We start from the raw sequence: 18,718 nt of genomic DNA, 5'->3' as shown, positions 1-18,718 counted from the left end.
TATATGGCACCTAGTCTTTTACACTGTTGGACCTGTATTGATCTGTCACTGTATCTCGATTTTCGTGGCTGGGTGATGTTGGCAAATTTGTATTTAATGGCTGCCGAATTTCTCATCTTTACCTGTAGCAGAAGATTGGCACAAACACGTTTTTGTGAGAGAATATTCTCATTAGTTCACAAATCCTTTATTGTAAAGCTCAATTTCCCCTAAAAGAGTGCTTTTGCTGAGGCTTGTATCCATCAAACTACTTTGAGCTTCTCCAGCTATTTGGATTTTATTGGCAAATTTGGTAAGTTTTGTGAAGTTTTTGCATACTAATTTACAAAGTTGTGAAAGAAAACCCCTTGCCTCCTCGACACCTCTGGCAATTGGTACACTTCCCCTCAAAGAGTCCGACTTCCCCCTTTCAACTCAGAGGCCACTGAAGTCATCTGCGGAGCACCTCAAGGATCATCACTCAGTCCCACCCTCTTCAACGTTTACATGAGCCCACTCGCATCCATCGCGCGCCAACACAACCTCAACATCATCTCCTACGCCGACGACACCCAAATAATCCTTTCCCTCACCAAAGACCCTAACACCGCCAAAACCAATCTTCACGAAGGAATGAAAGAAGTAGCCGAATGGATGAAACATAGCCGCCTAAAACTCAACTCAGACAAAACGGAGGTGCTCATCCTAGGATCTTCCCCCTCTGCCTGGGACGACTCTTGGTGGCCTTCCGCACTGGGCACAGCACCCACACCCACAGATCACGCACGCAACCTTGGCTTCATCCTAGACTCCTCTCTCTCGATGTCCAGACAAGTCAACGCAGTCTCATCCTCCTGCTTCAACTTACTTCGCATTCTCAAAAAGATCTTCCGCTGGATCCCCCTCGAGACAAGAAAGACTGTCACCCACGCACTGGTCACGAGCGACTGGATTATGGTAACACACTATACGCCGGAATCACAACAAAATTACAGAAAAAACTCCACGCATCCAAAACGCATCAGCGAGACTCATATTGGACATCCCTCGCCAAGATCACATCACCGGACACCTAAAAGACCTCCACTGGCTTCCCGTCAACAAAAGAATTACGTTCCGTCTTCTCACCCACGCACACAAGGCCCTCTACAATCTAGGACCCGAATGCCTCAACACTCGACTGTCCTTCTACAAACCCACCCGCCAACTAAGATCGTCCAATCAAGCCCTCGCCGCAGTCCCGCGCATCCGAAAATCCACCATGGGTGGCAGATCCTTCTCCTTCCTGGCTGTCAAGACCTGGAACTCACTCCCCATTCACCTCCGCCTTACTCAAAACCACATCTCCTTTAGAAAAGAACTTAAAACCTGGCTATTCGACTAAAAATGAACCCCTTCCCCAAGCGCCTTGAGACCCTCTGGGTGAGTAGTGCGCTATATAAATGCCCGAACTTGAACTTGAACAGTTCAGCAGCATTTACACCCAAGTCTTTCAGATGTTGAAAAGTGTGGAGAAAACCTCTACCAATGTTTTCAATTCACCTAATTCAGACTGAGTTGTCGTGCCCCACTTTTGCATATTAACTACCTGACCATTACCCTCACACACCTACCAGTTGAACAGTATGACTTTGCACTCCTGCGTTTGCACCTATATTACATCCAGGTCCTGGCTGCTGTAAATCATCCAGGCACGAGCTACACTTTATGAAGGAGTGAATCAGACACACATTCATTTTTAATTGACATCCTAGGCGGGTCGGCTATTGGACTACATCCCGCCCAAGATATTCTTATAGCTTTTCATGGCAGGAGTTAGTTATTTTAATGTACATTTAATTATAAAACAGCTGTTGTGCTCCTCAAAAAAAGAAGACATACTTGCTGCCATAAGAGACGCTGTTGACTATAACGTGCCGAGCACCGGAAAGCATCGCCTCACATTAAGCACTGCATAAGTCATTTGTGAGTCTGCCTGGTGAGCGTGACCCTCTGCTGTAAAATTCCCTGTTTTTAGGTTTCGCCTGAGCCAGCGCATGCGCTGTCTGGCGAGACATTTAGTAGCTGCTTCAAAAAGCGCTACCTTGCCGGCCACCAGCTTGCTAGAACGCGCACAAGCGTGCGTGACGTGCACAGCACTTTTTCTGGTCGTGCGCACGTACCCACAACTCGTATCACCACTCGCGTTTGCCGTCCGCTGCCATGTGCCGCCTCCGTAAGATGGTGGCTCGCGTCTTCCAGGGGGCACCGGAGCGGCAAGGCCACGGGCTGCCTCCCACAGGCTCCCTGAGGAGAGCGGCATGCGCGCGAAGCCGGCGCTCGGGAAGAGCAGATTAGCGCATGCCGTGCATTTGTAAGCATGTCTGCGATCATAAGGCTCCTTCTGTTGATCGTCTCTGGCTCTCCTCCCACCTGACTTCTTGCACACTCCATCTTAAAGCACTTCCTCCACTGGGCGGGGACGCTGGAAGACGCGCATGGAATCGGGCGCTCGTCTGCGGCCTCCAATCCTTTGACCACAAAGCAAATTTTCTATTCAAACTGCAAGCTTTTGTCGAGTTCAGAGGGCGTCCGTTCCCTAATCATTATGTTTGTTAAGATCACAACAGGAGGTGGCTCCTCCCCCTCCTTTCACATCTTAGTCATTTTCGATGGTACCTTTTTTAATTGCACATGCCTACACCTTTTCTTCTACCAGAGAGTACAGAAGTGCCCAATGGAAACGTTTAGAAAGTCATACCGTGGCTTTAAAATGTTTGATTTTGGGTTTTGAAAGTGGAAGTTAATATCCCTTTTCTCTGAATGCTGTCTGTATACTTCACCCTGTCTTTTGCTCCTCTTTACTTGGCGTTCCACCCATGGACTTTCTTGTCTGCATAATGCATGTCCCATCATCTATCCTCCTGTGTGCAGTGCGTTCTCACAATTTGGCACAGAGGTGGATCTGTAGTGATCCTAGTTAGAGCCTAATAGAGAGGTGGTTTAAACTGAGATGCTAGTGTGCTTTAGGGGCATGCTCAGTAGTTTGGCTTGGATTGCTCCTATTGAAGCAGGATGTATGCTAATTTGCATATGGTTGGTTCTGGTCTGATGTGAGGTGGCATGGGGATCAAACAATGTTAGAATGGGGTCTAGTCAGTTAACTACCAGTGGCTGAGATTCATTTGAGCTTAAACCTATTGCTTTTTTGGTTTCCTTGATCTACATGAGGGTGATGCTATAGTGGTACAGACCTTTTGCCTTGATCCCTTGCACGCTCCTATTATCGCCTTGCTGTAGGCTGGGTCATAGTGAAAGACTCAGGCCACCCTCCCTGGCTCTGCTGAAGCTGCTGCACCCACACACTGTGACAGGATATTGCGGTGTGGTGGTACTTTGTAGGGTCTTCTCCGCAGGGGCTGTTAAAGCTATGTTCACCATGCAATAGGTCGCAGTGTAGTGGTACAGTCCAGTTGGAGCTTGCCTCACAGGGCCTGTTGAAGCTATGTCACGCACACTATGCTTAATGTGGTGGTACTCTGCTGTTGCTGGTCTGGGATGTGCAGTGAGATGCTGTTGAAGGTACCAGGCTCACACATCTTCTTTCACAGGAGTGGTACCAACCAAACACTTCTCCAGTGAAGCTTCTTTGACCTCAAAGCTCCAGACTAGGGGTGCACTTCAATGGTTAAGGTCACTGACACCCTCATGGAGGCTGAAAGTGTTCCAGGGGGACTGCATTGGTAAACATAAGTACTCTTCTAAGGTCTGTTGGAACTGCTTTGCATGCACCTACATTTGTAATATTCCAGTTCATGTCCCCTGTGATTACAATCATTACAACTCTGCTGCTCATGATTTCCAAATTCAAATTTCCAAGCTTTATTCGACAGCAAGTCATAAAAGCAATTTTACATCCTACACTACACAATAAATACTACAACAATGTTAAAATCATTATTATTTTTTAAAAACTAATTAAACATGGTGCTGTCTTATTACAGTTTAGGAAACAATGTGTACATAGTAATTAAAATGATTCAATAAAACCTGTATTGTTAAAACTAATCTATGGTAAACGGTGTCAGTTAATTCATCGAGCAGTATCTAGCTGTTTTAAAGTGCGGGTGCGTATAGTCCATGACCAACCTAAAAATTTTGCGACGGCAGTCGCCAAGCAAGGTCTACAGTCCGATTCCAGCATTCTTAGCGCCTCTATACATCTGCGCGTACCTAAATTTAAGCACACTGGTTTTATCCATTTTCGTCGTGGGCTGACATAAAGAGGACAAACAAACAGTATATGAGCAATATTCTCTATCATATCTTTACAAAGGGGACATTTATCGTCCTGAATTACTGACCATTTGCAGGTAAACGCCTTTATAGGAAGCGTCCCGATTCTAAATTGAAAATACAATTTTCTATCAAATGGCCTTTCGATAATGTCCTAATATGGCTCACAAAATGGTGCGGGTTTTATATCCAAAAAACGTCCTGTTAGATTTATGTTAGAACCAATGCTATAAGCGGACGACCATACCATTTCCCAATACATGTTTTTTAATATTGCCTTAGGTGGAAAGCTTTCAACATTGGGAGAATTCCAGAGGTGGTCTAATTCCAGCTTAGTAAGCAACCCTTTCATTTCCTTTAGCCATGCGATCGAATGAAAGCGGTCTGCCCTAATGATGTCTTTTAGGGCAGTGGCATAATGCCCAAGTTCAGGAGTAGTCATGATGCGTCTCCAGTATAATAAGGGTCGCAGCCGTGCCAAGTCCTCTATGTTTTTCCTGCCAAGGTTATATGCCAGTGCTACGGTTGGAGTACTTTGGGGAACCCCAATCAGGCGGCGAAAAAAACTATTTTCCGCCAATGTTAGTTGTTTCAAGTTGGAGAAACCCCATAGTTCCGTACCGTATAAAGAGGCACTGATCACCTTCATATTATAAATTTCTAGGGCAGGAGTAATAGGCTTGGTCAATGAGGCTTTATATTTATGGGCCACTACACCCGCCAACTGGTGAAATTTTAAGACAGCCATGTCGATGTGGTTTTTCCAGCTCATATTGCACTGAAGGGTTATACCTAGATACGTGAAGGCCTCAACCTGTTCTAAGGGAATACCGTTAAAGTTAATTGAGCCCTTGAAAGTATTCCGCTGATTCAGGCACATGAAGTTGGTTTTAGATGTATTTATCTCAAGGCCACGAACTTTGCAGAACTCACCGAAAACGTTAACTGCCTTCTGGAGCCCACTCGGTGTGCGAGAAACTATGAGCGTGTCGTCCGCAAACATGAGAACAGGCACGCGAGCCCCTGCTAGAACAGCTGCGTCGGTGGGAGAACGGCTTAGATGGTCTACAATGCCATTGATGTAAATAGAAAACAGTGTCTGTGCCAAAACACACCCCTGCCGAACCCCACGTTCGACGGGGAATGTGTCAGTCACCTCACCCTGGGCCCCCCACCTGATTCTAGCATAATTGTTCTCATGCAGGCGGACGAGTAGCGTCAATTGTTCCGGGGCCATCCCAGCTTCGGCAAGCACCCTCCAGAGCTTAGAACGAGGAACTAAATCAAAAGCTGATTTTAAATCTACGAAAACAGCGTAGAGAGTCCCATTGGTTAGCATCACGGTTCTCCAGTAGAGAGCTATGTAAAAGAAGACCTGATCAACTGAACTTGTGCAAGGGTGAAACCCGGCTTGATAGGGGGATAAAATATATTTTTCTTCAATCCAAGTTTGCAGTTTGTTTTGCACTAATCGACCTATTAACTTTTGAGCAGAGTCTATGAGACTAATAGGTCTGTAATTACTTGGTAGAGATTTATTTCCCTTTTTAAAAACTGGAATTATTTCTGCACCCTTCCATGAGGTTGGTATTGGTGCACCCCTGGCCACTGAGTTAGCTAGCCACTCGAAATACTGACACCAAGATGGACGATCACTTAAGAAAACATCAGCAGGTATGGCATCCATTCCTGGGGCACGGCCCCCTGTCACGCAATCTAGCGCTATATTAACATCTTTTAAGGTGAATAACTGGCATTGATAAAAAACTGTGGGAGGTAAGATACACTCTCCTTCAGCTAGATCACAAGCGTATTGTGGTTTAAAGAAGTCAGCCCATTGATTTTTGGCTACATTATTTTGCGAGGGTTGTGCCACCCCTCCTCTATCCCACTTAACCAGGGCCCAGAACTGGCTTTTGTTCTTTGTATCACAGGCGGATTTAAGATCACGCCAGTGAGCCTCGTCCCACTTTTTCCTGGCTTCTTTTTGTACTTTCCTATATATATCCCTCGCATTTCTCACACCTAAAATGTTCTCATTTCTAAGTTCGGTGCTGAGATTCTGACGGGCAACTCTACAGGACTTATCATACCATCCCATTTTGGGCAATTTTTTGTGAACGTTTGCTAGTTTCGTCGGCTTCTTGAAAAACTCCTGGAGCTTGGTATAAAAAAATTCATATGTGCATCAAGCATGATTTCATGGAAGTTTTGATTTGTAACATATGAATTTATCTTACCCACTTCTTCGACCACCACTTTTTTAAGCTCCTCCAACCTCTCTGTGTTCTCAATTAATCTACCCCATTTTATATGGTGCTGGTTGTTCGAGGCTACAATATCTAAGGTGATTTTTCCACCCCCCTGATTTAATTCTCTTAGCCCCATGTTTGCTTTGAAAACCATACAAAGAGGGTTGTGGTCACTCTCCATTCGATTTATAACGGCCATATCAATCAGCCTATGCCATTCCCTAATATCCACTAGGAAATAATCTATTCGACTGGAGAACCTACCATTGTTAAATGTTTTTTTCCCCTGTCGATCTGAAGGGGTACGTCCATTAGCTGCTCTGAGTCCTCTTGCTAGACATAAGGCCTTCAGTTGGATGGCCACCGCTGTCCACCTTCTAACTACGGGTAGTTCTAGTTGGGGGACACCCCACTTGCTGTCCTCCTCTTCCGTTAGGGTTTGGTCTTCATAGCCAAGCGGTTCGAATGTGGTGTTAACATCACCCCCAACAATGAAAGACAGCTGTGTTGGAAGAGCTTCAAGCTCAAGGTCAAGAGCGGTGATTACTTCTGATATTTGACCACCCGCTACTCCCCTGGCGTAGATGTTAAATATGGCCACCCCCTGTCCATTAGCCCAAGTAAGATTGACTGATAAGATGTCATCTAGTGGAGAGCTCCTTTGCTGGATTCTACAGCATAATGTTTGTCGGACCCAAATTATCAGGCCCCCTGAAGGACGACCCTTATGATTTTTTATAGCTGGAATTTGGAAATTAAGGTACCCAAGATGATGTATTGGGATCACTGACCATGTTTCCTGGAACAGTAGAATATCAAATTGGTCTATAAATTTACACCATTCTGGTGATAACAGCTTATTAGTGATTCCAGCAATGTTCCAGGAAAGAAAGGACAACCCTGTCTCAACTATTTTGTCTACTACTAAGCCTAGCGGAGACTGGGATATAGATATACCTTGGGTTTCATCCTCCAACCCTGTTTCTAATGCTAAATTGGTATGATAGTAACCTGGAAGTTCGAGTAAAGATGCAACTGGACCAGGAGCAAGACAATGTGCTAATATGGGGGAAACAGACTGTGGCTCGGAGTGTTTATTCTCATTTCTATTACTTAGAATAGTTACATCAACTACCCTTTTCCCTGAAATCGAGGAGGTAACATTTGAAAGACCAATCCCCTTCTCTGTAGGGATGTCTTTACTTTTTGGCTCAACTGATTCATCAAACACTATGCTGGCTGCTGACTCAAGTCAATCACATTCGTTTAAGTCTGACAGTGCCCCAAATCTGTTTTCAAGACTAATTCCCCAATCACTAGGTTGGGGACCCTTGCCCCACTTGTTTGACACCGGGTTCCACTTTGTCTTTAATATGCTCGGATTCCCTGTTTTACCTCTATGATAGAAAAAATCCAAGGTTAACGGGATGATGTCTGTACTCCTGCGTTGTGGGGGAAATAGATTTCTCAAAACATCAGGGAGTACTTCTGGACTTAAAAAATGCAAAACTACACAATCACCTTTAAATTTTTTCACACCATTCCCTATCCAGTCCACCCTTCTTGCCATAGTAATTTCCTCGGCTAGCTGCTGTTTACCCCATGGGGATATCATCATGTTATTAGATAGCCAGTGAAATGCTTTACTGATCAGGGAAGATGTAGATTCCACTTGACCCGGCTTTATGGGAATCACATTGGCCAAAACCAAGACTAGGGGGGAGGCCTCTACAATCAGTTGAACTGGGCCTTTCTCAATGCCCATCCTGGTAGATATTAGTGGGGGGACTTCATTGGCTATTATCTGGACGTCGTTGGGTACTGGGTGCTGGGATAGTTGGTGATTTGATACCACTTTCACCCTACCCTCTGTCCCAGCCCCTGGGACATTCACTATAGGTTCAGCTCTATTTAAAACTGGAATTGGAGTTTTACCCACCTCCTCCACGGACTTATTTATGAGTCCCCCTAGCCTATTTACCTCAGCAGTTAGCTGGTCAATTTTGGCTACCAACGGTTTAGCAATGCATTTGATCTTTAAATCAATCATGCTCACTAGTTTTTTAATTTGATCGTCCTCCAGTATCACCTACCCACCATGCTCCCCTATTGCCCCTTTTGTGGCCGTGATTTTTGGTGGAGAGGCAGTCCTTTTCCTGCTAGAGCGTAACCCACCACGTTTATTCTGCCCCTTTCTACATGCTCTAACTGCCCTGGTTACTGGCATGGAGACAGGGGAGGGGGAATTATCTACAATCATATTTGATTGTTCTAAGGAGTCATTGTCTAAGTTTACCGTTGTAGGAATGGTTTGGTCAAAGTTATCATCAGGGGGAAACACAATATCTGGGTTATCACTACAATGAACCTGTATCGGGATGTGTACCAGGTTAGATTCTGGCGAAGAGCTCTGTGTGGGGATAATGGGTGTAGAGCTCAGGCCCAATGATATCCTTCTTGTGCTGTTAATTTTGCTCACTACCTGCACTAAGTAGTTATCCATAGTGTTAGAAACAGAGGAAGACTTTTGTTTTGACATATTGCACTCAGTGGGATGGTTACACACTTACTCTTGAAACTCAAGGGCAAACAGAGATTAGCAGTTGGCGATAAAACGCAGCACAAACAATCCTCAAAAGTATTGACAACAGTAAATCTTATGATAAGGATGCCACAGTTGAAAGACAACGGGTAAGAGTCCTAGCCCAGTCCAGTCACGGTCAGTCTCGGACTGTCTCAGACTGTCCGCCCTTTGTACGGACTTCGTCCGGTGTCCCGCTCGCGTCCCGCTGAGCGTTCTACTAGCCGTTGTTATAGGAGAGCGGCACAAGGGGGGGGCGTGGCTACGAGGGGGTGCGGCCAAGATGACCGAGGCAGTGCAGGGACTCCTGGTCAAGAGAGTCCCTGCCACGCACCACCCCTGTAGCTGCTGTTGGCTGTTGGTTCCCCGGCTCGTGCTCAGTCCACTGGTAGGATTGAATGACAGCCCCCACCTGGAGCCGCGAAGCAGGTGCGGCGAGCAGTGGCGTCTACAGCAACAAGGTCCCCCAAGGGAAAGTGAAGAGGTCAGCCCAAACTCCGTTTCTTCCTGCACTGTTCTGTTTGAAGCATAAGCGTCTCATGATTTCCATTGAAGGCCTGATGTCCTGTTTTTTGGGGTTGCACACAAAATGGATATATTTCTATAAAGATGTTGTTTCTCCGCCCCTGAAAGCATTTCCTTGCCCTTGTACAGAAGCAGCACCTCAACATCAGCAGTGAAGCTGCCACCTGTATCAGGCCTTTATGGAGGTGGGAATTAGGGCTGTACAGGGGTAGCACCGCAGTATCTGCGGAGGTGAGACTTTTGGCTGTACAGCAGTGACATCACAGCCTCTGGGGGTGGGACTTCGAGCTGTACTGAGATGGCACCTAAGACTTTGTAGAGGTGGGGGCTTTTTCTGCAGTGTAGTAACATCTTATACTCTGCAAGGCTAGATAGAGCCTTGACATGCTTCTCTAGAGTGACTCAGCCCATAGATAGTTGGTATCTAGGCCTCTAAAAAGGTAGCTTTTCAGTTTATGTAGAGGGAGTATGTTGACCTTGCAAAAAGATCGAAGGTCAGGTACTGAGAATTACTTAACCCATGACATGCAGAGGTAAACGAGGAGCGCGGGCGAAAAACTGAGTTAACTAAGTGACCTATCTATAGATGGAGCATTGGCCTGTCATGAAATGATCCTTGCACATGCCAGGCGGATGCCGATAAACCTTCCTGCCCTCCCCTCTTAGCCCCTCCCTCTTCCCAGGTGCCCTGAGAACAGAGTAATGGTTTACATTGCATTAGTTCACACATGCACACTCACCCATCTGCCTTACACCGGGGCGCGCTCATCTATAACTACCTCAGGAGGAGCAGACCCGCAGTCGCCTCAAGATCTGATCTGGCGTTTATTAAAATCCTCAAGTTCTACGATTTCTTTAGAGTGGTTTGTCTTCTTAGTGCACAGTAAGGTTAGGTGTGTTTTCACTGGTTTGAAAGAGTGCCACCTATGGTGAATAATGTTAATCAAGCATGATCACTGATAATCTCCAAGAATATTGAACACTCTTCCTTCTGAAATCTCGCTTTTGGGACCGTATAAGTATTTAGTTATGCAGCACAATATCCTTCGGTCCATCAACATCAACTGTTGCATGGCTAAACACTTATAAGGTCCCAAAAGCGAGACCTATTGGCTATGCCAATGCTTGTTTAAACTTGATGGGACTTGCCACAAATATTGCCATCTACCAACTTCCACATGTTGTGGTGTTAAGCATGAGACCCTCACAAATCTATAAGCCTGGGTACTGAAAGAAGTGTCCCCGAGCCTTACTTGAGTGCCTCTGAGCAACACTTGAGGGTGCTCAGAACCTGCCTAACTGTGCAGAGTTCCAGCACCCTGTTGGCCAGTGAGCAACACTAACCATCAACTCAAGACGTGGATCGCGCGGGTCATCTGTGGGCCTATTTGTTCCTAAGTGATCATACGCTGCTTTCAACCAAGGTTCAGGGCCCACCTTCTTCTACAAGAAGAACCAGAACCACCAGTGTTGCTAATACCTTGGGATCACAAGGAATCCTGTAGATCAGGCCAGTCTGATCCAGACTTCAGCTGCCAATTCTTCACCATGGTCAATGGTTCAGGAGATCGCCTAGGATGAGAAACCCAAGGTCCATCAGCGATGGTGCTACACACCAGATGCTGTTCCATCAGGGATGCACCATACACCATGGGAACTACTCTACATTTGTTTTCCCTCCCATAGGAAAGCATTAGCCAACTGCTTCTTAGGAAAATTGTGTCAGAGGATAAGGGTCTTAATCTTGATTGATGTGTAATTTCTTACTCCGTGTACAAATCTAAATAATGTTTGACAGCATACGTATAAATAAGTGCATCTTTGGTCCAGGTGACTCCTCCCTTTGAGGTATACCATCCTCCAATACTCCAGAACATCCTGATGTGGAAGGGTAATGCCATGGGAAGAGCACAAAAAAATGAGTAAAGAAATTGATATCTTGTTTGTGTTGACAACGGACCCACAAGAAGTGCCATTTAGCAATCTGAGGGAATTTAAGAGAAGTTGGATCATTTTCTTGAAGCACATGGAAAGTAAATGTTGATAACAATTGTGAAACAATGAGCGCCTTTAAATCCCCACTACGTGGATACATAGAGGTGCTTCGGCCATTTTCTCCAAATCTGAAGGATTGTGTATCTCGGATGGAGGGACAGGCCCAACAATATACACGAGTAGCGTGTATTCCTAGGTGAACAGAGTCCCCTGTTAGTCATAGAAAGAGAGAGTCACAGGAAGCAGGAGGTATCACTCACGGTGCTTGGAGCTGGCAGTCACAGGAAGCAGGAGGTATCACTCACGGTGCTTGGAGCTGGCAGTCACAGGAAGCAGGAGGTATCACTCACGGTGCTTGGAGCTGCAGTCACAGGAAGCAGGAGGATTCACTCATGGTGCATTGAACTGGCAGTCACAGGAAGCAGGAGGTATCACTCGTGGTGCTTGAAGCTGGCAGTCACACTAAGCAGGAGGTATCAGTCGTGGTGCTTGGACCTGGCAGTCACAGGAAGCAGGAAGAATCACTCATGGTGCTTGGAGCTGGCAGTCAGAGGAAGCAGGAGGTATCACTCATTGTGCTTGAAGCTGGCAGTCACAGGAAGCAGGAGGTATCACTCATGGTGCTTGGAGCTGGCAGTCAGAGGAAGCAGGAGGTATCACTCATTGTGCTTGAAGCTGGCAGTCACAGGAAGCAGGAGGTATCACTCATGGTGCTTGGAGTTGGCAGTCACAGGATGCAGGATGTATCACTCATAGTACTTAGAGCTGACATTCACAGGAAGCTGAAGGTTTCACTCACGGTGCTTGGAGCTGGCAGTCACAGGAAGCAGGAGGTATCACTCATGGCGCTTGGAGCTGGCAGCCACATGAAACTGGAAATATCACTCATGGTTCTTGGAGCTGGCAGTCACAGGAAGCAGAAGGTATCACTCGTGCTGCTTGGAGCTGGCAGTCACAGGAGGCCTTACAGAAGCTCTCCCTAGCGAGGGGAACTGGGGCTGCGAGCGTCTGAAGAGCCAGGACAAAATACGATCCTATGCGCATTGTTTTAGCCATTGTTTTAGCCTTCGTAAAATATAATTTGGAGCGTTTTTTAATGTTTGGTAATTCCGCCGTATTTCTACCATGGGGGCTGTTACTATAAGGGGAATTGAGTAAACAGGCACACTGACACAGCCCAACCGCTTTGTATTTCCCATCACTCGGCGGTGGGCGCCATCTTGAGTGAGGAAGGCGAGGTCAGCGCTCAAGTCGGGCCGGCCTCCCGCCCTCCTCCTCCTATATCATGTGTCACCCCCCCAGACGGCGCAGCGGGCGCGCCGGATGCGCGCCGGAGCCGCGCCAGAGCCAAGCCCGTCTGCGCTCGTCCGCGCCGAGGACGGGCCAACGGCCACCCCCCTTGTTACTCCGGTACCACGGCCTTCTACTTACACGATGAGATTACCCTACTCCACCGACGAACTACTAAGACTGAGGCATTTAGCGGCCCTACCACATACACCCCCGTACTTAAGCTACTCTAATCATATCTTGGGCCCACTCTTATGCCCTACTTGCAACAAATGCACCGGGAAACCTTCAACAAATAACCCACCATTAATTCAAGCAGCATTAATAAACGCCAGATCCCTCCCCAAACACAAATTAGAAATCGCTGACCTGATCGACGCGCATAATCTGGACCTACTGTTCGTCACCGAGACATGGGGCGATGACGCCTCAGGACCTGACTTTGCAGAAGCCACTCCAATCAACTACAATGTTTGTAGATTAGACAGACCATTAAAAAGAGGTGGCGGCATCGCCATAATTCATAAAAGCCGGTTCAAACTCACGACCAAACCATATACATGCCCAGAATATGAATCGCTCATCTTTACTCTAGGCCTATCAGCAAAATCATCCTTCAAGGGAATGCTGATTTATCGCCCTCCAGGGTCAAGAGCCAAGTTCTTAGCAAGCATAGGTAGTATAATTGAAGCAGCTGCTGACGCCCCTCATTTTACACTACTAGGTGATTTCAACTTTCACCTTGAGACTTCAAATAACCACGATACCATGCAGCTTCTCGCAGACCTTTCAGCTGCAGGCCTAACGCAACTTATCAACTCCCCTACGCATCAGGCAGGTCACACACTGGACGGTATATTTACTAACAGTCATCTTCTAAATATCACCCAAACAATTCCACTAATCTGGACAGACCACTCAGCTATTTGTTTCACAGTACAAACAAACTCCACTAAACCGAGCCTCACTGCACCAGCTCGTTCAACATTTAGAGACTGGAAAAACATTAACATAACCCAATTAGCAGAGATGATGCAGGATAATTATACCCCCAATGAGCATGACCCCACTAAAGCATCCTCAAACTACCTGACAAGCCTAGATACGGCCTGCGTCAAGCTAGCCCCACTTAAACCATCACATCGTAATAGAAAAATACCTTCAGCCCCATGGTTCATGCAGAAACAATACTGCAGGAACCTCGAAAGACAATGGCGTCGCAACTACAGCCCCGTAGACAAGTCCAACTATAAAAATGCCCTCTCCATCTACAAAAGAGCGATAACCACTGAGAAAAGTCATTACTTTGTCACTCAAATCAATCAGGCAAAGAACTCGTCAGGAGAACTATTCAGGGTAGTTGCCAATCTATCCAACCCTCCTACGCCGCCCTTAGAAGGCTCTCAACTACTGGCAGATGCCTTGGCCAGTTTCTTCGAGGAAAAAGTTAGCTCCATCTTCCAGACTTTTTCTCACTCTGCCCCCCTACCATCTTCGAGTCCTCTTCTCACCAGCACTCACCCAACCTTATTATCTTTCAACTCCGTGGACCAGGATCACATTCTACGTCTGGTAGTCAGCACTAAATCCGGATCCCCCCTTGACCCATGCCCCCCGTCCATTCTCAATCGGATTCCGGAAGCAATTTCCCCTCCGTTGACGACCATATGCAATGCTATGTTCGCAACGGGTATATATCCCTCAGTCTGGAAAGAGGCGATCATAAAACCATTGCTGAAAAAACCAACGCTAGACCCTCTTATCCCAGCAAGCTATAGACCCATCGCCTGTCTCCCATTTCCAGCAAAGATTTTTGAAAAGTCCATGAACACGCAACTATCAAAATTCATCAACGACAACAACTTGCTAGATGACACACAGTTCGGTTTCAGGCAGGGACACGGGACAGAGACAGCATTATTGAAAGCCGCAGACGAAATCAGAACAACCATGGACAAGGGAGGATCGGCCGTCTTGATAATCCTAGATCTCTCCGCTGCATTTGACACGGTCGATCATAACACACTGATCGACCGTGTCGCAGCTCTGGGAATAGGAGGAACAGCTAAAGATCTGATTGCTTCGTTCCTCGCCAATCGTCCACAGACTGTCAAAATGGGTAACTTCACCTCCCAGACCTTCTCACTTCCCTGCGGTGTTCCACAGGGCTCCTCGCTAAGCCCGACGCTTTTTAATATCTATGTATCGGACTTAGCGAGGGTGATAAAATCCTATGGTATTGCCCTTACCACTTACGCCGACGATACGCAACTAGTATTATCGGTGTACAATAATGGAGCTAGCGTGGCAGCTAACTTTCAGGAGGGAATGAAGGCAATAGGCTCCTGGATGTCATCAAACTGCCTTAAACTTAACTCCGATAAAACAGAGGTGATGACATTCGGGAGCTTGAGACCAACATGGTCCCCACAATGGTGGCCACCTGAGCTGGGATCTCCCCCCCAACCGGTGGTTAAGGTCCGCAACCTGGGGGTTACTTTTGATACTAAACTGACTTTCCACCATCACGCCAATGCCGTCGTATCATCCGCCTTCTACACCCTCAAAAAAATCAAGAAAATCCTCCCTTACCTACCACAGTCAGCCGGCAAAACACTTATTAGCTCTTTAGTGTTTTCAAGAACTGACTATTGTAACTCTTTGCTTCTCAACGCTCAGGAAGGAGTGCTCAACAAACTCCAGACTGTGCAAAACGCGGCGGCCAGAACCTTACTTTCCATCCCCAAATTCACATCTGTTTCCCATCACATCAAAGAGCTCCATTGGCTCCCAGTCAGGAGTCGAATAAAGTTTAAGGCTCTTTGTATAGCCTATAAGACCCTTAACAACTCAGGGCCTAAGTTCCTAAAAGAAGCTCTCCGCCCACTGGAGCAACGCAGAACCCTTCGATCCTCCACAGCTTTCATGCTGTATGTCCCTCGGACAAAAAAGGCCACTTGGGGAGACAGGTGCTTCACCACAGCCACTGCTAAATTGTGGAACACCCTCCCACTCTATATCAAAACTGCCCGCACGCTCCTTAAATTCCGAAAGAGCCTCAAGACTTGGCTTTTTTCTTCTGCCTAACCACCCCTTTAAAGTGTAGGGAGCTTCTGTGATCACCAGCGCCGAGACACCTGTACGGGTATTTGCGCGCTTTAAAAATAGCAAAAAATAAATAAATAAATAAGCAGGAAGGATCACTCATGGTGCTTGGAGCTGGCAGTCAGAGGAAGCAGGAGGTATCACTCATGGTGCTTGAAGCTGGCAGTCACACTAAGCAGGCGGTATCAGTCGTGGTGCTTGGACCTGACAGTCACAGGAAGCAGGAAGGATCACTCATGGTGCTTGGAGCTGGCAGTCACAGGAAGCAGGAGGTATCACTCATGGTGCTTGGAGCTGGCAGTCACAGGATGCAGGATGTATCACTCATAGTACTTAGAGCTGACAGTCACAGGAAGCTGGAGGTTTTACTCATGGCACTTGGAGCTGGCTGTCTCACTAAGCAGGCGGTATCAGTCGTGGTACTTGGACCTGGCAGTCACAGGAAGCAGGAAGGATCACTCATGGTGCTTGGAGCTGACAGCCACATGAAACTGGAGATATCACTCATGGTTCTTGGAGCTGGCAGTCTCAGGAAGCATGAGCTATCACTCTGAGGTATCACTCACAGTGTTTGGAGCTGGCAGCCACAGGAAGCAGGAGGTATCACTTATGGTGCTTGGTGCTTGGGACTGACAGTCACAGGAAACAGGAGGTATCAGTCATGGTGCTTGGAGCTGACAGTCACAGGAAGTAGGAGGTATAACTCATGATGCTTGGAGCCGACACACACAGGAAGCAGGAGGTGTCACTCACGGTGCTTGGAGCTGGCAGTCAAAGGAAGCAGGAGGTATCACTCATGGTGTTTGATACTGGCAGTCATAGGAAGCAGGAGGTATCAATTGTGGTGCTTGAAGCTGGCAGTCACAGGAAGCAGGAGGTATCAGTCGTGGTGCTTGGAGCTGGCCGACACAGGAAGCAGGAGGTATCACTCATGGTGTTTGATACTGGCAGTCAAAGGAAGCAGGAGGTATCACTCACGGTGCTTGGAGCTGGCAGTCACAGGAAGCAGGAGGTATCAATTGTGGTGCTTGAAGCTGGCAGTCACAGGAAGCAGGAGGTATCAGTCGTGGTGCTTGGAGCTGGCCGACACAGGAAGCAGGAGGTACCACTGACGGTGCTTGGAGCTGACAGTCACAGGATGCAGGAGGTATCACACACGGTGCTTCGAGCTGGTAGTCATTGGAAGCAGGAGGTATCACTCACGGTGCTTGGAGCTGGCAGTCACACGAAGCAGGAGGTATCAGTTGGTGATGCTTGGAGCCGGTAGTCACAGGAAGCAGGAGATATCACTCACGGTGCTTGGAGCTGACAGTCACGGGAAGCAGGAGGTGTCACTCATACTGCTTAGAGATAACAGTCATAGGAAGCAGGAGGTATCACTTATGGAGCTTGGAGTTGACAGTCACAGGAAGTAGGCATTACCTATAACAGTGCTTGGTGCTGGACAGTGAAGGGATGGCTGTTAACCTCAAACAGCTGGTCTGCCTTTCACTAATGCATTGGCCCCCAGGGCAGGCATGGGTTTTCTAATGCACTAATTATTTGTAACGGAGCACACGGTCCCTGTCGGCACACTCATAAATAGTGCAGTGCACGATGTATATAATGCGGGACGGGCAGCCATGTGCATAGTGAAAGGTGGACCAGCTGCTTCAAACAGCTAGTCCTCCCCCACTGCAGTGATTTTATTTTTATTTTTTATTTTTTTTGCCTTTTGTAAAGCGCAACAGCTACCGCCAATGGAGGTGTCCCGGCCCTATCAGCGAGTTAAGTGAGCAAGAGGTCAGGAAAGTAAATCAGAGGAAGGAAGGTCTAAGGTAAACCGCACAACCAAGTTTTAAGGTTTTTCCTAAATATTAGTTCAGGGTTGGCTTTTCGAAGGTGCTCTGGCATAGAATTCCAGAGAGAGGCGGTGATGACAGAAAAAGAACGGCCGCCTAGTCTAGTTTTTTTAAAACGAGGAATAGAGAGAAGTCTCTGAGAATTCGATCTCAGCGTCCTGTTTTGGGTATATTTAGGAAGTAACAACAAAAACTCAAAATTTACAAAGGGGTCCCAGGGGAAGAAAGTTTAAAGACCTGCAAGCACCCTATCCCCTAGTCTAACTAATGAAACAACACACGGGGGTACTAGTGGTCTATAAGGGTTTGTGAGAAAGAGTTGTGTGCGTGTATAGGAACTCCTAGGTGAAGAAAACCCATCAGCCCACCCATTGGCGGAGCTTCATCATTTGGGATTTTGTGTGTAGACTGGTTAGCGATGTTTCACGCTACTTATTCATCAAAGAGCAGAAATGGATTTTCAGATTAAAGTGTGGCACGGTGGGATTGAATTACGAGATCCCTTGGTTCAAATCTGAAACCCTCCAGGACTCCTTCTCCCCGCCTAGTGGCATCCTGAATGTGACAGCCTTGTTTTAGGTCATGATGATCCTTTCCAAATTAACTTCCATCTATCTATTGTTCCTGGCAATAAGATTCTTCAGGTGTGTCAATAGACAGTGCAATGATCACTGACACTGATCAATATTTGGGGCGACTGCCTGGTTCTTCTCCCTGTGTTGTATAACTATCAGCGATATGTAGGTCTATCAAGTAGGACTACTGAATATGTCCCTGTTTATCATGCATAAATCTAACATCTCTTTTATGTCGGGTTCCTCCCTTTGATGTGTTCTTGAGACACATTGGTTGTGTCGGCGCGATCTTTCATTGCT

The sequence above is a fragment of the Lissotriton helveticus genome, chromosome 2_1 (assembly GCF_964261635.1).
Source record: "Lissotriton helveticus chromosome 2_1, aLisHel1.1, whole genome shotgun sequence".
NCBI classification, from domain to species: domain Eukaryota; kingdom Metazoa; phylum Chordata; class Amphibia; order Caudata; family Salamandridae; genus Lissotriton; species Lissotriton helveticus.
The sequence above is the reverse complement of the archived record's forward strand: the minus strand, read 5'-3'. Positions refer to the sequence as shown.